Below are 25,403 nucleotides of genomic sequence, written 5' to 3' on the forward strand. Positions count from 1 at the left end.
TTCATCCAAATTTATATAATTCCATGCTCGGTCCATGAGCTGGGAGTAAGTTTGCACCGGATTTGTTATCAGGTTATCTCTGAATGCCATCATTGTTGTGATGTCCTTCATTGCGTCTATTACGGTATCATCATTCAAGTTTCCTACTTCGACGGTTTCGGCATTGAATCTGCCGATATAGCTTTGCAAACTTTCTCCTGGTTTCTGGTAACAAAGTTTTAGATCACTGAACTTTTTCTTCCACTGTATGCTCGGTGAAAAATGAGTTAGGAAAGCTTTTGCTAGCTCGTCAAAGCTTCGAATAGAGCCTTCTTTCTGGCTTTGATACCAGATGGCAGCCGGTCCTTTCTGGGTTGTTGGAAAGAGTTTGCAGACGGCGGCTTCGGACAAGCTTTGTACCATCATAACCACTTGGAAACAGCTCAAGTGTGTGATCGGATCCCCTGTTCCATTGTAGTCGTCCAACTGCGGTGTTTTGTAGTTTAAAAGGAAGCGTTCATCCCGTATCTCGGTCGACAATGGGTTTCCAATGTTTAAGAAGCTTGTGTTTCTCGGCTCTTTCCTCCTGAATTTTTCCATTTCGGTTCTGACCCTTTTGGTAATTTCTTGCTTCAGATTCTTTTTCTTTGGTGAATCGGCTCCTGAGCTGTGCACGCTTTCCTCGATTTCAACCCGCTTGGGCGTCTGCTTCGGTCCCTCTAGAGCTTTGTGTCCGGCTAGTATTTCTTGTCCTTCCTTTGGGTTCTGTTCGCGTGGATTTTTCTCGTGGTTTGCTTCCTCGGGTGTTGTCTGGCCTTGGTAGAATTCTTGTGGATGAGGTGGTGCGGTCGGTATGTATGGTGGGGTGGTAATGTTGCCCTGAGACGTGGTTGCGGCCGTTGGCCGAGCATGGGCTTGTTGTACCTGTTGAAGGAAAGCCAGTTGCCGAGCATGAAATTTGATGTATTCTTGGATTTGTGCTGGTGTAGGGTTTTGAATTTCTGTGGTGGTGGTCGGTCTGGGGAGTGGGGGTGGAGCTCGGAGTGAATGTGAGGTTGATGGGGGTTACTCACGGTCTTAATGAAAAATTTTGAGTGGTCTGCTGCATAGGAGTGAATTATGATGCTGGGGGAATGTTTCCCGATAATGGCATTCCCCATGGATAATGAGTGGTAACCCCCGATGTAGTGCCTGGGTGAATACCTCCTCTTGATGTTGTGGCCGGGAAGAACGAGCTTTCACCCGTGGCTCTTCGTGGCGGCGTGTTGAGTCCCTCTCCTGTTCTATTGCTGTGCGTATTATTATCTCCGATGGCGGGGTCATCTCCCTCTACTCTGCTCATCCTATCACCTTCCGGTAGAATAGAAAGGGGGAAACTTTCTTACTTTCTTTCCCACATACGACACTAAATGATAACTTGTGGAACGGCAACGACACTCTGATCTGGCGAAAGCTTCAAGACTGTACCTGTAAGGCACAGCACAACCGTAAGAAGGATGCCGAAAGGGGATTCCGGCAAACCACTCCGACGGTCTAGTCAGTAGGTATTTAGTGAGAGAAAGAATAAGAAGTGAGAGTGAGTTAAGAGTTGAGAGAAAAAGAGAATTAACCTTTTCACCTACTTTTCTTTAGCCTTTTATACTATGTCTTTGTTTCTCTTTGTGTGGGCCGACAAGTCTGACCTCATTCTCTTTGTCTGTGGAGAAGTTTGTCTGGAATGTCAAGGTACATTCTGACAGATTTGCTCAGGGTGTTCAGAGTGGTTCTGCTCGGTGAATCCTAGATGTGACTACTTCGATGAGTCCGATTTAAGCCTTCGCTCTAATCTTTATGTGATTTGGCTTGCTTCGGGTTTGCCTTGTTTGCTTGACTTGATGTATCTCGGTGAATCCGAGATGTGATGTAGCTTGCTTCGGGTTTGCATTATCTATCGTTGTTCGGTTTTATTTGTGGACTGTCTCTTGCTGAGGTCGTACTATTTATCTTGTTATCAAGTTTAATAAACTTTATTAAATAAAGTAAAACCTCCGAGGAAATAAAGAATCGTAGAGCAGCTGACTCGCTCATATCATAACCCTGGAAAAATTGGGAAAACAACGGGGTCAGATATACTGAGATGATTTCATACCACTATTTACATTTATTAAGTGGAAAACCTTTAAAACCGTTTAAAACATTTAATAACAACATTACGTATAATAGTTGGAACCCTAATCCACATTACTAAATATAACAATAATCCGATAGGCCTGGTCCCGAGAGCTGAGATACACCGAGTTACCACCGACAATTAGGTAGCATGTTCCAACTAGAAGCCGTAATATAAAAACAGTTCGAAATATACGTACAATATATATATTAATATTAAAATAACAATTTACTTAATAAAGCGGTAAATAGTAAGTACAAACTCACTGCTTGCTAATCCACGTGATAATTCCTGGCAAGCTACCTAAACTCGGTTCGAATCAAAAGCACGAACAGCTCGACGCGTCTAAACAAATATAAACCAACATTAAAAACAGATCCTAACTCTAGAGAGTACTAGACACCACATAGGACTAGCACAAATAACACGTCGGAATAAAACAATCCAGAACAACACAAAATTACCCAATAGGTAGAAACGCTCAATTAATACAAGTCTATTGCGTTCTCGCTTTAAAATCCATTTTATAAATATTATTTCATACTTTAAATAATAAATAATTTCCAAATAGTGGGTTAGCCGAGTTACCAGTAACTACCAAGCTAACCTCACTTGTCGGGTGACCCAAGTCTAACCCGACTCAAACGTTATCAAATATAAACCCGAGTTTATATTTATAAAATAATTCGATAAAATAATAATCCATTTTAAAAGCATAACTCAATAACCTCAATTTTAAGTAACCCAAGTTACAACCAAACTTAACCATTTTAAGTTTATAAAAGTTTAGGGACTAAACTGTACCTTAGCCAATTTAGGGACTAAACTGTACTTTAGCCAATCTGATATTCGAAATCAAATTAATTACTTTTGTTTAGAATTAAAACAAAATATAAAGTTACTAACCAAAAACTTACTGAAATAAGTTTTGAAAACGTTTAAAAAGTTAAAACGTAACTTTAACAAATCTGGCATGTCTAGCCATAATGTCAAACCCATAATTATGTAACACCCCGCATTTTTCTAACTTGTTCTGTTAAGCCTAAACGGTACCTTGGGTTCGTTTGAGAGGTTCGACCACTTAGATTCACGTTTCGAAGGTTCCAAACCTTTTCAAATTTGTTCTAAGATGTATTAGAAGTAATCTCGGAGTTTGAAACGTTTTCGATTTCAATTTCAAAATCTCAAATTTTCATCGGAGGCAGTAGCATTTCGCGGGCGCGAGATGCATGAATCCCGGGCGCGATTCATGTATCGCGGGTGCGATATAGGTGTAGCGGGCACGAAGCGTGCACTGTTCAGTTCGCTGATTTCTATTTAAACTCACCTAATTCGACCTAATCTGATTTTACACTTTCTCTAAAACCCTAAAACGGCTGTAGCATTTCTCTTAGTCATTTTCTATCATTCCTAAGCCTATTTCCATCGATTGTAAGTATTTCTAATCCTCTCCTTATGGTTTAATCCATTATTTATCATTGCTATCGATTATAAATTCATTAGCAATCGTATGGGTTAATTCTAGGCTGATTTTGGATCTATATTTTCTGAGTTTCTCTTGATTGTTGTTCTTAATCCATCTCAAGAGGTTAGTGGCTTAAATCCCTTGTTTTGATTTGTAGAGATTGTTATATACTCAATTGTTTTGATACCTTGGGTGATTTGACTATATTTTCAGTTTTGTATTGATCTAAAATCTGTAAATAATCTTGCTATGTCGTTTTTAGTTTGTGTTTGGTGTTTGTTTCTTGGGTGGATGGGTGTAATCGTTATAATTGAAAGACTAATCAAATTGTGGGATTTGTGATGGAGTATTCTTTTTTTATGATTAAACTAAAATATGGAAATCTCAAAGAAATGGATCATAGGGTATTAAATGATAAACAATACATTGGGTGGCTTTGAGAAATCGTTTAAATGGAATAGTGTATAGGTTGGTTAACATTTTTGAATTTAAATTCTGTTTTGAACTTATTACTAAAGGCTGGAATTGTCCATTGATAATTAAAAGGGTTGTTTGATAACAACTCCTACCTTGGGTGATTTGAGATAATTGACCAAAGCTAAATCATAGATTAATTAAGGTTTTACAAAGGTTAAATTCGTTGTTTTGAATAAGTAACTTTGCTGGAAACTATTTTTAAAATGGTTTAAAACTTGTTAAAGGAATGCTAGTTCATCTTAGGTTGTGGTTTAATGTAAATTAAGTAATATAAGGCATACGAGGTGTTATATGTCATGTAGGGTTTTGGTTGAACTATTTTAGCTTCAAGTTGGTACTTGAAAGGTGTTGAATCTTATTGATTCTATTTGAGGTGACATAATTAATTGTACTTGGGGTTCTACTTGCTAAGTGTTAGCAAGCTTAATTGTTATGGCATTATTAAGTTACGGTGTGAGTTCTTATTTTAAAATAACTTTGATTTCATTTTATGGTTTGATTAAAGACATTGTTTTAAACTTGGTATATGGATGGGTCAAGTTAGACGTGGTGTCCCGATATGTTGTGTTGAGCTATACTGCAGTAAGGCTAACACACTACTTTGGGAACTGTGATTGTTTTGTAAAGACTATTTAAGTATTTAAGTACCTTGGTTTCGTTTTAAAAGATAATAACTCACCTAAGCTTAACTTGCCTTATTTGTTAATTAGTTGTATAGATACTTGGTGGTATTTTGATTACCTTGTTTGAATCTTTGATTGCGTTGTGAAATGCTAGTCCTATGTGGAGTCTAGTATTCTTAGAGTTAGGGGTTGTTTGTATTTTGACTTATATAATGTTTTAGACCCATCGACTGCTCGTGCTTCAGAGTCTACGCAGGGTTAGCTGTTTGCCAAGATTCACGTGGATAAGCAAGCAGTGAGTTTGTAGTGTTATTTACCGCTTTATTAAGTACTGCATATTATTTTTGTATATCAAATGTTTGTGAACTGTTTTAAGGATTATGGATCTGGATTGAAACGAGCTACTCGATAGGCTTGTATCGAGACTATGTGCACCGGTAAGTACTTTGGGATTGGCTGACCAATGTCTGGCCTACTTTGGGAATCTATGAGGATTTGTTCTCATCTACTTTGGGTTAAATACTTTGGGATTTCATTTCAATACTGTTTTCCATAATCAATTATATATATTAGTATAAAAGGATATGTTTTAAGGGTTTTAAACTTAATAAATATAAATAGCATTATGAACTCATCTCATTATATCTGACCCCGTTGTTTTCCAAACTTTCCAGGTTTATTATGTTGAGAGCGTTGGTCATCTCCGATCTTTTGATTCCTCAGAGGTCTTTTTATGTTATCAGACTAGTTAACTGTTTTACTTCTTATACCGCAGTAGAACTAGTTGTCTCTATCATTGTACTTTGATTTGTCATAGTGGTACGACTTTTATATTATTATACTTTGGTAATGTTCCATTGGGTTATTTATTATATGAGGCATGTTTCATAGTTTCGAATTGTTATTAAGTAATTATATTAGAACTGCTATATAAGTATTTAGACCTACGCTGAAGTCTCGGTTGCCCCCGAGCATTGGTTTTCTCGCAGGTTATATTGAATATAAGGTTTTCCGCGAGGCTTGCTACGGGTTTCGGTACGACCATACCCATACCCTAGCGCCGATCACGATTCATGAAATTGGGTCGTGACAAAGTTGGTATCAGAGCTTTGGTTTTGAACTAAGGCCAAATTTTTTCATGTTATGTTTTTATCGCTTCAAAGCATGTTAAGTGTTACGGTTGTGTTATAGGATCTACTGCGGAATTAGGATTCAAGTCTTGTCTTTTGTAACGTCATCATTTGTTTTCAAAACTTTCTACCTTCACCATTAGGAATGTTTGAGTCGGTCTTATATGTTACTGATGTTTTATTTTGCAAGTTATGCTTTACTTTAAAATGTTGTTGTTATTACTTTGGATAAATTGATGATTTTTTTTTTGCTATTTAAATTTACTTTGGGTGTTGCCTAAAGGGCTTTGTTTTGAGAATCATCTGTTTCATTCTTAGGAATGAATACTCGTAGGCGTGCAGCAGCTCAGGCTGAGGCTGAAGCTAATGACGCTATGTCGATTGAGGTTGACCAGCATGAACCAGAGGTTCAAGTTGGCAGGGGACGTGCAGGTGGAGTTCAGGCTGGTAGAGGCCGAGCTGGCAGAGGACGCGGTGGTAGAGGATAGGCTGCTAGAGGTAGAGGTAGGGGACGTGGTGGTGCAGGCTTTCAGGCACCAGGTGTACCACAAGCTCCTATAGATCCATTTGACTTCACGACGTTTCTAGCTGCGATCAATGCACTCCAGAATAATCAAGTGCAACTGCAGGCGGGACAGATCGCTATGCAGAACCAATATGCTATGCTGGGACAGATTGTACAGCAGCAGGTACCACAGGCTGGTGGTGTTGCAGTTGGTGGTGGCGGAACCACTGACAAAGATTTGGTGTTGGCTTATGCAAGACTAAAGTCAACTGAGTTTTCGCGCGATGGCGATGCCCTAGACTTTCTAGAGGAAGTTGAGCGGAATGCTCAGAGATTGCAGGCTACTGAGAGGCAAACTGTTATGTTAGTGGAAATGTCCTTGAAGGGTTTTGCAAGTGATTGGTTTCGTAGTTCCATTCGTGCTGAATTGGCTACTATTACTTGGGAGGATTTTGTGACTCGATTCAAGAACTTTTACTTGCATTTTTCAGTGGCTGAAGGTCATAGAGACAGATTGCTGGTTTTGAAAAGGGGAGACAGGTTGATGAACGAGTACACTACTGCATTTATGAGGCTGTGTCGTTTTGCCCCAGATCTGCAGACTGAGCAGCAAAGGGTGAACGACAGGTATGTGAATGGTTTAGGCTCAAATTTTATCAGTCTTCTAACTGAGACGAGCAAGAAATTTCCAGTTCTAATGGATAGTGCCCGTCGGATGGAGACAAATTCACTACATTTTGGGAAAATGATTGAGACAAAGAAGGCGGGCAGTGTTGTTCAGAGTAGTGGGCAGCAGAGTGGTAATATCAGCTATCAGTCCAAGTCTTCCCAGTACAAGAGAAAGCAAGGGGGTGAACGGAGGGGATACCAGCCATATTCCCACAGTTCTAGTTACAGCGGTGGTAGCCGTAGTTTTGGGTAGGGTAACAGTGGAGCATCCAGTGTTCCTTTTTTTCAGAACTGTAGGAGCAGGCACTTTGGAGTTTGTACGTTAGCACCGGGTAGCTGTTATGCTTGTGGCCAACCGGGCCATTTTGTGAGAGAGTGTCCGACATCTGGGCAGCAGGTGTCGTCGGCTAGTGTTGCTCAGCCGTCTTTTCAGCAGCAGAGGACTGCTTTTACTCCTTCGGCGGGGTATTCTCAACCCGCCGCTTCGTTTGGTAGCCAGCGGGGCCATGGTTCAGGAGGACATGGTTTTGGTGGCCGTGGTAACGGTGGTAGAGGTTCGGGTAGTTTCAGGTCTTCTCAGGCACCGCAGCAGGGACATTGTCAGGCTAGAGTGTTTGCTTTGACTCCTCAGGATGCTCGTGCATCAAACGTCGTGGTGCAAGGTACTATTCCGATTTCTTTTGTAGATGCAGTGGTTTTGTTTGATGCGGGTGCAACTCACTCTTTTGTTTCTTCGAGTTTTGCTGCTAAGTTGAGTGTGACACCATCTAGGTTGCTAGAGCCTTTATTTGTATCTACAACTTTGTATAACTGTGTTATGGTGGACGTGGTTTACCTGTCTTATTCTGTGGCTATTCATGGTAGAGATCTTAGGGCTGATTTGATTGTACTTGACATATTATCTTTTGATGTTATCTTAGGAATGGATTGGCTTTCACGCCATTTTGCTTCTATCGACTGTCGAGGGAAGTCGGTTGTGTTTGGGGTTCCTGGTGATGTACCTTTTTCTTTCCATGGGGAGAAGGTAGAGACACCAAAGAATCTTATTTCAGCGATCAAGGCCAAGCGCATGATGGGCAAGGTTTGCCAGGGTTTCTTAGCGGTGGTTCGTGACTTAGAGGCTGTCAGTGGTAATGTGCATAGTGTCTCGATAGTGAATGAGTTCACTGATGTGTTCCCAGAAGAGTTACCTGGATTACCACCTGACCGTGATATTGAGTTCTGTATCAATGTTGTTCCTGGAACAGCTCCTATTTCGATACCTCCGTATCGGATGGCTCCTGCAGAGCTAAAAGAGTTGAAGGAACAGTTGCAAGAGGTGCTGGATAATGGTTATATCAGATCGAGTACTTCTCCGTGGGGTGCTCCTGTGTTGTTTGTCAAGAAGAAGGATGGTTCTTTTCGGCTGTGTATTGACTACAAACAGCTGAACAAAGTTAATATCAAGAACAGGTATCCTCTTCCTCGTATTGATGATTTGTTCGATCAGTTGGAGGGTGCTAAGTGTTTTTCGAAGATTGACTTGAGATCCGGGCATCATCAACTTCGGATCCGAGACGTCGATGTGCCTAAGACTGCTTTCAGAACGCGTTATGGGCACTTCGAGTTTCTGGTCATGTCTTTCTGGTTAACTAACGCACCAGCAACATTTATGGATATGATGAACCGGGTGTTCAAGCCTTTTCTAGATCAGTTCGTTATTGTACTTATTGATGACATACTAATTTACTCTCGGAGTGAGGAGGAGCATGCTTTCCACTTGACGACAATACTGCAGACTTTGCGTGAGCATCAGCTGTATGCTAAGTTCTCAAAGTGCGAATTCTGGCTGGACCAAGTTACTTTCTTAGGACACGTGGTGTCGAAGGATGGGATCAAGGTTGATCCGAAGAAGATTGAGGCGGTTATGGATTGGCAGAGGCCAAGGTCAGTTACTGAGATCAGAAGTTTTCTTGGGTTGGCTGGCTACTATCTTCGGTTCGTGCAAGATTTCTCTAAAATATCTGCACAGTTGACTAAACTGACACAGAAGGGTGTTAAGTTTGAGTGGACTGACAAGTGTGAGGCGAGCTTTGAGAAGCTCAAAGAGATTTTGACTACAACTCCTGTGTTGGCTTTGCCATCTAGCATTGAGGGGTTCACTGTATATTGTGATGCTTCTCGTATCGGTTTGGGTTGTGTGTTAATGCAACATGGTAAGGTGATTGCCTATGCTTCTCGTCATCTGAAGAAGCATGAGGTGAATTATCCTACTCATGATCTGGAGTTAGCAGCTGTGGTTTTTGCTCTTAAGATTTAGAGGCACTATTTGTACGGTGCTACTTGCGAGATCTTTACTGACCATAAGAGTCTGAAGTACATCTTTGATCAGCGGGAGTTGAATCTGAGGCAGCGGAGATGGTTAGAGTTACTCAAAGACTACGATTGATCTATTCAGTACCATCCGGGTAAGACTAATGTGGTAGCCGATGCGTTGAGTCGCAAGTCTTCGGGAAGTTTGGCCAATATTTCTGAGGTTGAGCGGAGATCCATGGTCCGTGAGTAGCATAGTTTGTTAGCTTCGGGATACATATTTCAGGTTTCGCAGAAAGGTTGTTTGTTGGCCCAATTACAGGTGCAGCCGATTTTGATTGATAGGATCAAAGCTTCACAAGCTGAGGATCCACAATTGAAACGGATTATGGATGAGATCCATCTGGATGGAAATTTAGAGTTTGTTTTGGCGGATGGAGTTCTCAGGTACGGTTCTCGACTGTGTTTTACGGATTCAGATTGTTTGAGAGACCAGATTCTGGAGGAAGCACACAAGTCAGCTTACAGTGTTCATCCGGGTTCTACCAAGATGTATCTCAAGGGTAAGTACTGGTGGAGCGGAATAAAAAAGGATGTTGCAGAGTTTGTGTCTAAGTGTTTGACTTGCCAGCAGGTAAAGTTAGAACTTCAGAGACCGTTTGGATATCTGCAACGACTACCTATTCTAGAGTGGAAATGGGAGCGGATCGTTATGGATTTTATTGTTGGCTTACCATGTACCCGACAGGGGTATGATTCGATTTGGGTGATAGTTGACCGTTTGACCAAGTCAAATCACTTCTTACCGATCAAGGTTACTTATCAGGCTTCTAAGTTGGCGCAGTTGTACATCGATCAGATTGTTAGTCTCCATGGTGTACCAGTGTCGATAGTTTCCGACAGAGGTTCAGTTTTCACCTCTCGGTTTTGGAAGGCGATGTAGGAATCTTTGGGTACGAGATTGGATTTCAGTACTGCATTTCATCCTTAGACTGAAGGTCAGTCTGAGAGGACAATTCAGACTTTGGAGGACATGCTCAGGATGTGTGTTCTGGATTTTCAGGGTAGCTGAGATACTCATTCGCCTTTGATTGAGTTTTCCTACAACAACAGTTATCACGCTAGTATTGAGATGGCACCTTTTGAAGCTTTGTACGGGCGTAAGTGTCGATCTCCTATATGTTGGGAAGAGGTCGGCGAGCCTAAACTTTCTGGAGCTGAGATCATCCAGATTACCTCTGGGAAGGTACCTTTGATCAAGCGTAGGCTTGAGACTGCCTTTAGTCGGCACAAAAGCTATGCTGATCTTAAGTGGAAGGACTTTGAGTTTCAGGTTGGCGACTATGTATTTCTTCGAGTTTGGCCTATGAACGGCGTTGTGCGTTTTGGTGTTAAGGGAAAGTTAGCACCTAGGTTTGTTGGTCCGTATGAGATTACGGAGAGAGTTGGGGCAGTTTCTTATCGTTTGGCTTTGCCGCCAAACATGTCTTTGGTGCATCCAGTGTTTCATATTTCGATGTTGCGGAAGTGCGTTTCTGATCCTTCTCAAGTGATCGTACCACAGAGTGTTGAAGTTGACCAAGAGTTGTCTTATGAGGAACAACCTGTTGAAATTGTCGATACGCAAGTGCGTAGGTTACGGAACAAGGAGATTCCGATGGTCAAGGTTCTGTGGCGGAATCACTCTGTAGAAAAATTCACTTGGGAGACGGAGTCCGACATGAGGAACCGTTATCCTTTCCTCTTTCCTTGAGGTACGTTGTATTTGTTGGTTGCCTTTATGCTATGTTAGTACTTTGAGTTATGTGTGTATTTATGTGCTACTTGGTGATTGATATTTTGGGCATGGTACTATGTGCATTACCTTGGTGTGTTTATGTGAGTTGTTGTTTAGTTTTGTGGTTGTAAAATCGAGGACGATTTTGTTTTTAAGTTGGTGAGAATGTAACACCCCGCATTTTTCTAACTTGTTCCGTTAAGCCTAAACGGTACCTTGGGTTCGATTGAGTGGTTCGACCACTTAGATTCGTGTTTCGAAGGTTCCAAACCTTTTAAAATGTGTTTTAAGATGTATTAGAAGTAATCTCTGAGTTTGAAACGTTTTCGATTTCAATTTCAAAATCTCAAATTTTCATCGGAGGCAGTAGCATTTCGCGGGCGCGACATGCATGAATCACGGGCGCGATTCATGTGTAGCGGGCGCGATATAGGTGTAGCAGGCGCGACGCGTGCACTGTTCAGTTCAGTGATTTCTATTTAAACTCACCTAATTCGACCTAATCTGATTTTACACTTTCTCTAAAACCCTAAACGGCTGTAGCATTTCTCTTAGTCATTTTCTATCATTCCTAAGCCTATTTCCATCGATTGTAAGTATTTCTAATCCTCTACTTATGGTTTAATCCATTATTTATCATTACTATCGATTATAAATTCATTAGCAATCGTATGGGTTGATTGTAAGCTGATTTTCGATCTATATTTTCTGAGTTTATCTTGATTGTTGTTCTTAATCCATCTCAAGAGGTTAGTGGCTTAAATCCCTTGTTTTGATTTGTAGAGATTGCTATATACTCAATTGTTTTGATACCTTGGGTGATTTGATTATATTTTCTGTTTTGTATTGATAAAAAATCTGTAAATAATCTTGCTATGTCGTTTTTAGTTTGTGTTTGGTGTTTGTTTCTTGGGTGGATGGGTGTAATCGTTATAATTGAAAGACTAATCAAATTGTGGGATTTCTGATGGAGTATTCTGTTTTTATGATTAAACTAAAATCTGGAAATCTCAAAGAAATGGATCATAGGGTATTAGATGATAAAAAATACATTGGGTGGCTTTGAGAAATCGTTTAAATGGAATAGTGTATAGGTTGGTTAACATTTTTGAATTTAAATTCTGTTTTGAACTTATTACTAAAGGCTGGAATTGTCCTTTGATAATTAAAAGGGTTGTTAGATAACAACTCCTACCTTGGGTGATTTGAGATAATTGACCAAAGCTAAATATAGATTAATTAAGGTTTTACAAAGGTTAAATTCGCTGTTTTGAATAAGAAATTTTGTTGGAAACTATTTTTAAAATGGTTTAAAACATGTTAAAGGAATGCTAGTTCATCTTAGGTTGTGGTTTAATGTAAATTAAGTAATATAAGGCATACAAGGTGTTATATGTCATGTAGGGATTCGGTTGAACTATTTTAGCTTCAAGTTGGTACTTGAAAGGTGTTGAATCTTATTGATTCTATTTGAGGTGACATAATTAATTGTACTTGGGGTTCTACTTGCTAAGTGTTAGCAAGCTTAATTGTTATGACATTATTAAGTTACGGTGTGAGTTCTTATTTTAAAATAACTTTGATTTCATTTTAAGGTTTGATTAAAGACTTTGTTTTAAACTTGGTATATGGATGGGTCGGTTAGACGTGGTGTCCTCACATGTTGTGTTGAGCTATACTGCAGTAAGGCTAACACACTACTTTGGGAACTATGATTGTTTTGTAAAGACTATTTAAATATTTAAGTACGTTGGTTTCGTTTTAAAAGATAAGAACTCACCTAAGTTTAACTTGCCTTATTTGTTAATTAGTTGTATGGATACTTGGTGGTATTTTGATTACCTTGTTTGAATCTTTGGTTGCGTTGTGAAATGCTAGTCCTATGTGGAGTCTAGTATTCTTAGAGTTAGGGGTTGTTCGGATTTTGACTTATATAATATTTTAAACCCGTCGACTGCTCGTGCATCGGAGTCTATGCAGGGTTAGTTGTTTGCCGAGATTCACGTGGATAAGCAAACAGTGAGTTTGTAGTGTTATTTACCGCTTTATTAAGTACCGCACATTATTTTAGTATATCAAATGTTTGTGAACTGTTTTAAGGATTATGGATCTGGATTGAAACGAGCTACTCGATAGGCTTGTATCGAGACTGTGTGCACCGGTAAGTACTTTGGGATTGGCGGACCAATGTCTGGCCTACTTTGGTAATGGATGAGGATTTGTTCCCATCTACTTTGGGTTAAATACTTTGGGATTTTATTTCAATACTGTTTTCCATAATCAAGTATATATATTAGTATAAAAGGATTTGTTTTAAGGGTTTTAAACTAAATAAATGTAAATAGCATTATGAACTCATCTCAGTATATCGGACCCCGTTGTTTTCCAAACTTTCCAGGTTTATGATTTTGAGAGCGTTGGTCATCTCCGATCTTTTGATTCCTCAGAGGTCTTTTTATGTTATCAGACTAGTTAACTGTTTTACTTCTTAGACCGCAGTAGAACTAGTTGTCTCTATCATTGTACTTTGATTTGTCGTAGTGGTACGACTTTTAAATTATTATACTTTGGTAATGTTACATTGGGTTATTTATTATATGAGGCATGTTTCATAGTTTCGAATTGCTATTAAGTAATTATATTAGAACTGATATATAAGTTGTTAGACCTAGGCTGAAGTCTCGGTTGCCCCCAATCATTGGTTTTCTCGCAGGTTATATTGAATATAGGGTTTTCCGCGAGGCTTTCTACGGGTTTCGGTACGACCATACCCATACCCTAGCGCCGGTCGCGATCCATGAAATTGGGTCGTGACAAATTACCCAAGTAATTATGTGACTAAAAGTTCTAAAATAAACATCGTATTCAATTTACAATTATTAAAACCTTAATTACTTAGAACAAAACCGAGTAACTCATTATGAATTACGAGAATGAAAAACCATAAGCAAAAAAAAGATCATGATAGACATATAGCAAATCATCACCAAAACCAATAATCCCTTTTTGACATATAATCTTAGAACAAAAACCCATGCAATTATAAGTCACAAATTGAACTATGAAGTCATGTAATTTAATACAATTGTAACAGTGATTACCGAAGTCATGCAACAACATAAGACTCAAATTCACTATCATTGACTAAAGAATTCACAAGTAACAATGAACAAGACAATGGCAGCAGCTAAAGGAATAGAAGCCGACTACGGTATCGCAACAACGACGAAAGAAATCAAGAAATACGACTTACCGATTGAAGGTAAGAATGCTAAACGATTCAACGACGAAATAGGGCTTGTGCACACGCAAGACAAGCGATCCTAAGCCACAAACAACCTAAGATAAATCATACAACGGCAGCAACAAAGTCAATTGGGCAGCAGCCGTAATGCATTCAGGATGACGAAACGAAACGGCGAAAGAAGAATGAATATAATGATCTCAGCAATAGCTAAAATAATGAATGTAACGAATGAAGACGAGTGTAGTGATAAAGAATGAATAACGATGAAACGAGAAAAGATGAATGAAATACTTACCAAAGTCTGAAATTGAGAGGGGAGGGTGAAACAAGGATCGATCTCAGAGAGTGAAAGTGTTTTAGGTCGGCTAGGGTTACTAGGAATGAAATAGAAGTGTTTAAAATCATATAAGGGTCTATTTATATGCCAAAGAAATCGAGTTTACACCACAGGCGCGATGCGAGGCGCGTTCGTCCCATCGCACCTTACTCCAAAAAGCTGTTTTTCATGAGGCGCGATGCGAGGCGCGTTGGACCCATCGCGCCCTCCATCGTGCCTCCTCAGAAATACGATCCAACCGCACTGTTTTTAGCAAATCCTCTCAGAAAAAACATATCCAAACGCGATCCCGAACCAACGGTGCAATTGGGAGATATAGACGTTTTATTAAAGCATGACAGATTCAGAAGACACACGAACACATCATCGATTATAATCCGGGAACAAATCAAATTAACATCGAAAACTCACACGACACATACGACACATACAAGATACAACCCAAACCTCAAAGTGTCACACTTGCTAATTCAACCATAAACAATCCGAAACCAAGTCGGGAACACAACGACACTATGACGACAAAACACGGTATATTACAGTTATGAAATAAATCCAAACGTGTCACCTTTTTAGTAATTTAAGCCTAACTTTTACAAACGTTGCGAAACAAATCCAAAATTTTCACATTTTTAGCGATTTAAGTCAAACGTTTACAAACGTCACGAAACAAATCCAAGCGTTTCACCTTTTTAGCAATTTAAGCCAAACGTTTACAAACGTTACGAAACAAATCCAAACGTTTCACCTATTTGGCGATTTAAACCAAACGTTTACAAACGTTACGAAAGAAATCCAAACGTTTCACCTTTTTAGAAATATAAGCGAAACATTTACAAACGTTACGAAACAAATCTAAGCGTTTCACCTTTTTATTAATTTAAGCCAAACATTTACAATGGTTACGAAACAAAAGCAAACGTTTTAAACGTTACGAAACAAATCCAAACGTATCACATTTTTAGCGATTTAAGGCAAACCTATACAAACGTTACGAAACAAAACCAAGCGTTTCACCTTTTTAGCAATTTAAGCCAAACGTTTACAAACGCTATGAAACAAATCAAAGCGTTTCACCTTTTTAGCAATTTAAGCCAAACGTTTACAAATGTTCTGAAACAAATCCAAGAGTTTCACCTTTATAGTAATTTAAGAAAAACATTTACAAACGTTACTAAACAAATCCAAATGTTTCATCTTTCTACCGATTTAAGCCACACATGTACTAACGTTACGAAACAAATCCAAACATTTCACCTTTTTAGCAATTTAAGCCAAACGTTTACAAAATTTTACGAAGCAAATCCAAACATTTCACATTTTTTAGCGATTTAAGCCAAACGTTTACAAACGTTATAAAACAAATCCAAGTGTTTCACCTTTTTAGCAATTTAAGCCAAATGTTTACAAATGTTCTGAAACAAATCCAAGCGTTTCACCGTTTTAGTAATTTCAGCCAAACATTTACAAACGTTATTAAACAAATCCAAGAGTTTCACCTTTTTAGCAATTTAAGCCAAACGTTTACAAAAGTTACGAAACAAATCCAAACGTTTCCCCATTTTAGCGATTTAAGTCGAACATTTACAATCGTTACGAAACAAAACCAAATGTTTCCCTTTTTAGCAGTTTAAGCCTAACGTTTACAAATGTTATGAAACAAATTCAAATATTTCACATTTTTAGCGATTTAAGCGGAACGTGTACAAACGTTACGAAACAAATCCAAGTGTTTCAACTATTCAGCAATTTAACCCAAACGTTAACAAACGTTACGAAACAAATGCAAGCATTTCACCTTTTTAGCAATTTAAGCCAAACATTTACAAACGTTGCAAAACAAATCTAAATATTTCGCCTTTTTACCAATTTAAGCCAAACTTTTACAAACGTTACGAAACAAATGCAAGCGTTTCACCTTTTTAGCGATTTATGCCAAACGTTTATAAACGTAATAAAACAAATCCAAACGTATCACCTTTTAAGTGATTTAAACCAAACGTTTTCAAACGTTACGAAACAAATCCAAACGTTTCACCTTTTTAGCGATTTAAGCCAAATATTTACAAACGTTACAAAACAAATCCAGACGTGTCACCTCTTTACCGATTTAAGCCAAACATTTACCAACATTACGAAACAAATCCAAACGTTTAACCTTTTTAGCGATTTAAGCCAAACATTTACAAAATGTTATGAAACAAATCCAAGCATTTCATTTCACATGTTTTTGCGATTTAAGCCAAACGTTTACAAAAGTTACGAAACAAATCCAAATGTTTCTCATTTTTATCGATTTAAGCCAAACGTTTACAAAGGTTATGAAACAAAACCAAAAGTTTCACCTTTTAAGCGATTTAAGCCAAACGTTTACAAAGTTTACGAAACAAATCCAAATGTGTCACCTTTTTAGTAATTTAAGTCAAACTTTCTTTTTAGCGATTTAAGTCAAATGTTTACAAATGTCACGAGACAAATCCAAGCGTTGCACCTTTTTAGCAATTTAAACCAAACGTTTACAAACGTTCCGAAACAAATTCAAGCGTTTCACTTTATAGCAATTTAAGCCAAACGTTTACCAACGTAACGAAACAAATCCAAGCGTTTCACCTTTTTTGCAATTGAAGCTAAACGTTTACAAACGTTACGAAATTTTAAACGTTTCACCTTTTTAGCGACTTAAGCCAAACGTTTCATCTTTTTATCGATTTAAGCCAAATGTTTACGAAACAAATCCAAACGTTTTACCTTTTTAGCGATTTAAGCCAAACGTTACGAAACAAATCCAAACGTTTCGTCTTTTTAGCAATTTAAGCCAAAGGTTTACAAACGATACGAAACAAATCCAAAAGTTTCACTTTTTTATCGATTTAAGCCAAACGTTTACAAACGTTACGAAACAAAACCAAACGTTTAAAACGTTACGAAATAAATCCAAACGTTTCACATTTTTAGCGATTTAAGCCAAACCCTTCCAAACGTTACTAAAACAAATTCATATGTTTCACCTTTTTAGGAATTTAAGCCAAATATTTAGAAATGTTACGAAACAAATCCAAACGTTTTACCTTTTTAGCGATTTAAGCGGAACGTTCACAAACGTTACGAAACAAAACCAAGCATTTCACAATTTTAGTAATTTAAGCCAAACGTATATAAACGATACGAAACAAATCCAAACGTTTTCGAGATTTAAGCCAAACGTTTAAAACGTAACGAAACAAATCCAAGTGTTTCACCTTTTTAACGATTTAAGCAAAACATTTACAAACATTATGAAACAAATCCAAACGTTTCACCTTTTTAGCGATTTCAGCCGAAAATTTACAAAATGTTGGAAAAGAAATCCAAACATTTAGCAATTTTAGCAATTTAAGCCAAACGTTACGAACCAAATCCAAACTTTTCCCCTTTAGCAATTCAAGCCAAACCCTATCAAACGTTACGAAACAAATTCAAGCGTTTCACCTTTTTAGCAATTTAAGCCAAATGTTTACAAACGTTACGAAACAAATCCAAACATTTTATCTTTTTATCCATTTAAGTGAAACGTTTACAAATGTTACGAAACAAAACCAAACATTTCACCTTTTTAGCAATTTAAGCCAAACGTTTACAAACGTTACGAAATAAATCCAAGTGTTTCACCTTTTTAGCTATTTAAGCCAAACGTTTACAAACGTTGCAAAACAAATCTAAACGTTTCACCTTTTTAGCAATTTAAGCCAAACATTTACAAACGTTTCAGAACAAATCTAAGCGTTTTACCTTTTTAGTGATTTAAGCCAAACGTTTACAAACGTTACGAAACAAATCGAAACGTTTCACCTTTTTAGTGATTTAAGCCAAACGTTTTCAAACGTTACGAAACAAATAAAAACATTTCACCTTTTAAGCGATTTATGCCAAACATTTACAAAGGTTACCAAATAAATCTAAACGTTTTACCTTTTCAGCGATTTAAGCGGAACGTTTACAAACGTTACGAAACAAACCAAACGTTTCCCCATTTTAGCGATTTAAGCCAAACGTTTAAAACGTTACGAAACAAATCCAAAAGTTTCACGTTTTTAGCGATGTAAGCCAAACGTTTACAAACGTTACAAAACAAATCCAAACGTTTCACCTTTTTAGCGGTTTAATCAAAACATTTACGAACGTTACGAAACAAATCCAAACGTTTCACCTTTTTAGCGAATTTAGCCAAACATTTATAAAATGTTGGGATACAAATCCAAACGTTTCGCCTTTTTAGAAATTCAAGCCAAACGTTACGAAACAAATCCAAATGTTTCATCTTTTTAGCAATTTAAGCCAAACGTTAACATACGTTACGAAACAAAACCAAACATTTCACCTTTTTAGCAATTTAAGCCAAATGTTTACAAACGTTACGAAACAAATCCAAGCGTTTCACCTTTTTAGCAATTTAAGCCAAACGTTTACAAACGTTACGAAACATATCCAAGCGTTTCACCTTTTTAGCAATTTAAGCCAAACGTTTACAAACGTTACGAAACAAATCAAAACATTTCCCCTTTTTAGCGATTTAAGCCAAACATTTACAAACGTTACGAAACAAAACCAAACGTCTAAAACGTAACAAAATAAATCCAAACGTTTCACATTTTTAGGGATTAAGCCAAACCCTTTCAAATGTTACGAAACAAATTCAAGCGTTTCCACTTTTTAGCAATTTAAGGCAAATGTTTACAAACGTTACGAAACAAATATAAACATTTTACCTTTTTAGCGATTTAAGCGGAACGTTTACAAACGTTACGAAACAAAACCAAGCATTTCACATTTTTAGAAATTTAAGCCTAACGTTTACAAACGTTACGAAACAAATCCGAAAGTTTAACCATTTTAGCGATTTAAGCCAAACGTTTACAAATATTACGAAACAACCCAAGTGTTTCACCTCTTTAGCAATTTAAGCCACATTTTTACAAACGTTTCGAAAGAAATCCAAATATTTCACATTTTTAGCGATTTAAGCCAAACGTTTATAAACGTTACAAAACCAATCCATGTGTTTCAACTTTTTTGCAATTTAAGCCTAACGTTTACAAACGTTACATAACAAATCCAAGCATTTCGCCTTTTTAGCAATTTAAGCCAAATGTTTTCAAATATTAGGAAACAAATCCAAGCGTTTCACTTTTTTAGCAATTTAAGCCAAACGTTTACAAACGTTACGAAACAAATCCAAACGTTTCACATTTTTAGAGATTTAAGACAAACGTTTACAAACGATACGAAACAAATCCAAACGTTTCCCCTTTTTAGAGATTTAAGCCAAAAATTTACAAAATGTTGGGAAAAGATCTAAACGTTTCCCCTTTTCAGCAATTTAAGCCAAATGTTACGAAACAAATCCAAACGTTTCACCTTTTTAACAATTTAAGCCAAACTTTTACAAACGTTACGAAACAAAACCAAACATTTAAAACGTTACGAAACAAATCCAAACGTTTCACATTTTTAGAGATTTAAGCCAAACATTTGCAAATGTTATGAAACATATCCAAGCGTTTCACTTTTTTTAGCAATTGAAGCCAAACGTTTACAAATGTTTCGAAACACATCAAAGTGTTTCATCTCTTTAGTAATTAAAGCCAAACGTTTACAAACGTTACGAAACAAATCCAAGAGTTTCACCTTTTTAGCAATTTAAGCCAAACGTTTACAAACGTTACGAAACAAATCCAAACGTTTCACCTTCTTAGCAATTTAAGCCAAACATTTACAAACGTTAAACGTTTCATCTTTTTAGCAATTTAAGCAAAACTTTAACAAACGTTACGAAACAAATCCAAATATTTCACATTTTTAGCGATTTTCGCCAAACGTTTATAAACGTTACGAAACCAATCCAAGCTTTTCAAATTTTTAGTAATTTAAGCCAAACGTTTACAAAAGTTACGAAACAAATCCAAATTTCACCTTTTTAGCAATTTAAGCCAAACGTTTTCAAACGATACGAAACAAATCTAAACGTTTCACTTTTTTTGCGATTTAAGCCAAATGTTTACAAACGTTACAAAACAAATCCAAACGTTTCACCTTTTTAGCGATTTAAGCCAAAGGTTTACAAACGTTCCGAAATAAATCTGAACGTTTCACCTGTGATTTAAGCCAAACATATACAAACTTTACAAAAGAAATCCAAACGTTTCACATTTTTACCGTTTTAAGCCAAACATTTACTAACGTTACGAAACATATCCAAACGTTTCACCTTTTTAGCGATTTAAGCCAAACGTTTACAAATGTATCGAAACAAATCCAAACGTTTCACCTTTTTAGCTATTTAGGCCAAACATCAACACACGTATCAAAACAAATCGAAACATTTCACCTTTTTAGCGATTTAAGCCAACGTTTACAAAGGTTACGAAATAAATCCAAATGTTTCACCTTTTTAGCGATTTAAGACAAACGTTTACAAAATTTACGAAACAAATCCAAACGTGTCACCTTTTTAGCAATTTAAGCAAAACGTTTACAAACGTTACGAAACAAATCCAAACGTTTCACCTTTTTATCGATTTAAGCCAAACGTTTACAAACGTTACAAAACAAAACTAAACGTTTAAATCCTTACGAAACAAATCAAAAAGATTTACATTTTTAGTGATTTAAGCCAGTTTACAAACGTTACAAAACAAATTCAAAGGTTTCACCTTTTTAGCGATTTAAGCCGAACGTTTACAAACGTTACGAAACAAAACCAAACGTTTCACCTTTTTTGCGATTTATGCCAAACGTTTTCAAAAGTTACAGAACATTCCAAACTTTTCACCTTTTTAGCGATTTAAGCCGAATGATTACAAACGTTACGAAACAAATCCAAACGTTTCACCTTTTTTGCGATTTAAGCCAAACGTTTACAAAGGTTACGAAACAAATCCAAATGTTTCACCTTCTTAGCGATATAAGCCAAACGTTTACAAACATTACGAAACAAATTTCAAATGTTTCACCTTTTTTTCAATTTAAGCCAAACGTTTATAAAAAGTTACAAAACAAATCCAAATGTTTCATCTTTTTAGAAATTTAAGCCAAATGTTTACAAACGTTACGAAACAAATCAAAACGTGTCACATTTTTAGAAATTTAAGAAACAAATTTACGAACGTTATGAAACAAATTCAAACGTTTCACCTTTTTAGCGATTTAGGCTAAACGTTTACAAAGGTAATGAAACAAAACCAAACGTATCACCTTTTTAGCGATTTAAGCCAAACATTTACAAACGTTACGAAAAATAGAAACGTTGCACCTTTTTAGCTACTTAAGCCAAACTTTTACAATCTTTACGAAACAAATCCAAACGTTTCATATTTTTAGCGATTTAAGCCAAACGTTTACAAAATGTTAGGAAACAAATCCAAACGTTTCACCTTCATAGCAATACAAGCCAAACATTTACAAAATGTTGCGAAACAAATCCAAACATTTCCCCTTTTTAGCGATTTAAGCCCAACGTTTATAAATTTTAAGGAAACAAATCCAAATGTTTCCCCTTTATAGTGATTTAAGCCAAACGTATACAAAATGTTACGGAACAAATCCAAATGTTTCACCTTTTTAGCGATTTAAGTCAAACGTTTACAAACGTTTTGAAACAAATTCAAACGTTTTACCTTTTTAGCGATTTAAGCCAAACGTTTACAAACGTTAAAAAAAATCCAAATGTTTCACCTTTTTAGCGATTTAAGCCAAACGTTTACAAACGTTATGAAAAAAATCCAAACGTTTCACCTTTTTAGTGATATATGCCAAACATTTATAAATGTTACGAAATAAAACCAAATGTTTCACCTTTTTAGCGATATAAGCCAATGTTTACAAACGTTACGAAACAAAACCAAACATTTAGAACGTTACGAAATAAATCCAAACGTTTCACTTGTTTAGAAATTTAAGGCATACGTTTACAAAAGTTACGAAACAAATCAAAGCGTTTCACCTTTTTAGCAATTTAAGCCAAACGTTTACCAACGTTACGAAATAAATCCAAACGTTTCCCCATTTTAGAGATTTAAGCCAAACGTTTAAAAAGTTACGATACAAATCCAAACATTTCACTTTTTTAGCAATTTAAGCCAAATGTTTACAAACGTTATGAAACAAATCCAAATGTTTCCCCATTTTAGCCATTTAAATAAAACGTTTAAAACGTTTCGAAACAAATCAAAATATTTCACCTTTTTAGCGATTTATGTCAAACGTTTAGAAACGTTACGAAAAAATCCAAACATGTCACCTTTTTAGCGATTGAAACCAAACGTTTACAAACGTTACGAAGCAAATCCAAACGTTTCACCTTTTTAGCGATTTAAGCCAAACGTTAACAAACGTTTTGAAACAAATCCAAACGTTTCACCTTTTTAGCGATTTAAGCCAAACGTTTACAAAGGTTATAAAACAAATCCAAATGTTTCAACTTTTTAGCAATTTAAGCCAAACGTTTACAAACATTACTAACAAATCCAAGCGTTTCTCCTTTTTTTGCAATTTAAGCCAAACGTTTAAAAACGTTATGAAACAAATCCAAACGTTTCCCCTTTTAGTGATATAAGCCAAACGTTTACAAATGTTACGAAACAAATCCAAACATTTCACCTTTTTAGTGATTTAAGCCTAACGTTTACAAAAGTTACGAAACAAATCCAAACATTTCATCTTTTTTGCGATTTAAGCCAAACGTTACAAACTAAATCCAAATGTTTCACCTTTTTAGCGATTTATGCCAAACGTTTATAAACGTTAAGAAACAAATCCAAACGTTTCACCTTTTTAGCGATTTGAGCCAAAAATTTACAAAATGTTGGTTAACAAATCCAAGCATTTTGCCTTTTTAGCAATTTAAGCCAAACGTTACGAAACAAATCCAAATGTTTCACCATTTTAGCGATTTAAGGAAAAAATTTACAAAATTTACAAAATAAAACCAAACGTTTAAAACGTTACGAAATAAATCCAAACGTATCACATTTTTAGCGATTTAAGCCAAACGTTTACAACCGTTACGAAACAAATCCAAACGTTTCACCTTTTTACCGATTTAAGCCAAGCATTTACAAAAGTTACGAAACAAATCCAAAAGTTTCACCTTTTTAGCGATTTAAGCCAAACGTTTACAAACATTACGAAACAAATCCAAACGTTTCACGTTTTTAGCAATTTAAGCCAAACGTTTACAAACGTATCGAATCAAATCCAAACGTTTTTCCTTTTTAGCGATTTAAGCCAAACGCTTATAAAGGTTATGAAACAAAACCAAAAGTTTCACCTTTTTAGCGATTTAAGCGAAACAAATCCAAACGTTTCACCTTTTTAGCGATTTAAGCCAAACGTTTACAAAGGTTACGAAACAAATCCAAATGTGTCACCTTTTTAGCAATTTAAGCAAAACGTTTACAAACTTTACGAAACAAATCCAAACGTTTCCCTTTTTTACCGATATAAGCCAAACGTTTATAAACGATACGAAACAAAACCAAACGTCTAAAACGTTACGAAACAAATTCAAATGTTTCACATTTTTGGCAATTTTAGCCAAACCCTTTCAAAAAAAAAGTCGAACCCTTACAAACATTACGAAACAAATCTAAACGATTCATCTTTTTATCGATTTAAGGCAAACGTTTACAAACGTTACAAAACAAAACCAAATGTTTCTCTTTTTTTGCGATTTAAGCCAAACATTTTCAAACGTCATAGAACATTTTAAACTTTTCAACTTTTTGGCGATTTAAGCCGAACGTTTACAAATATTACGAATCAAAATTCAAACGTTTCACCTTTTTTTCGATTTAAGGCAAATGTTTATAAAGGTTACGAAACAAATCCAAATGTTTCACCTTTTTAGCGATTTAAGCCGAACGTTTGCAAAGCTTACCAAACAAATCCTAATGTTTCAGCTTTTAAGAAATTTTGGCCAAACGTTTTTAAAAAGTTATGAAACAAATCCAAATGTTTCGCCTTTTTATCAATTTAAGCCAAACGTTTACAAAAGTTACGAAACAAATCCAAATGTTTCATCTTTTGAGTAATTTAAGCCAAACGTTTAAAAAATTTATGAAATAAATCCAAAAGTGTCACCTTTTTAGCAATTTAAGCAAAATATTTACGAACGTTATCAAACAAATTCAAACGTTTTGCCTTTTTTGTGATTTAGGCCAAACGTTTACAAAGGTAATGAAACAAAACCACACGTATCCTCTTTTTAGTGATTTAAGCTAAACGTTTACAAACTTTACGAAACAAATAGAATTTTTTTTCTTTTTAGCGATTTAAGCCAAACTTTTACAAACTTTACAAAACAAATCCAAACGTTTCCCCTTTTTAGCGATTTAAGCCAAACGTTTACAAAGTGTTAGGAAACAAATCCAAACATTTCACCTTTATAGCGATTTAAGCGAAACGTTTACAAAATGTTACGAAACAAATCCAAGCGTTTCGCCTTTTTAGCAATTTAAGCAAAACATTTACAAACGTGACGAAACAAATCCAAACGTATCGCCTTTTTAGCAATTTAAGCCAAACCGTTTACAAACCTTACGAAACAAAACCAAACATTTAAAACGTTACGAAAAAAATCCAAACGTTTCACATTTTTAGCGATTTAAGCCAAACCTTTATAAACTTTACGAAACAAAATCAAGCGTTTCACCTTTTCAGCAATTTAAGCAAATTTTTACAAACGTCACGAAACAAATCCAAGCTTTTCACCTTTTTA

Source organism: Mercurialis annua, linkage group LG1-X (assembly GCF_937616625.2).
Source record: "Mercurialis annua linkage group LG1-X, ddMerAnnu1.2, whole genome shotgun sequence".
NCBI classification, from domain to species: domain Eukaryota; kingdom Viridiplantae; phylum Streptophyta; class Magnoliopsida; order Malpighiales; family Euphorbiaceae; genus Mercurialis; species Mercurialis annua.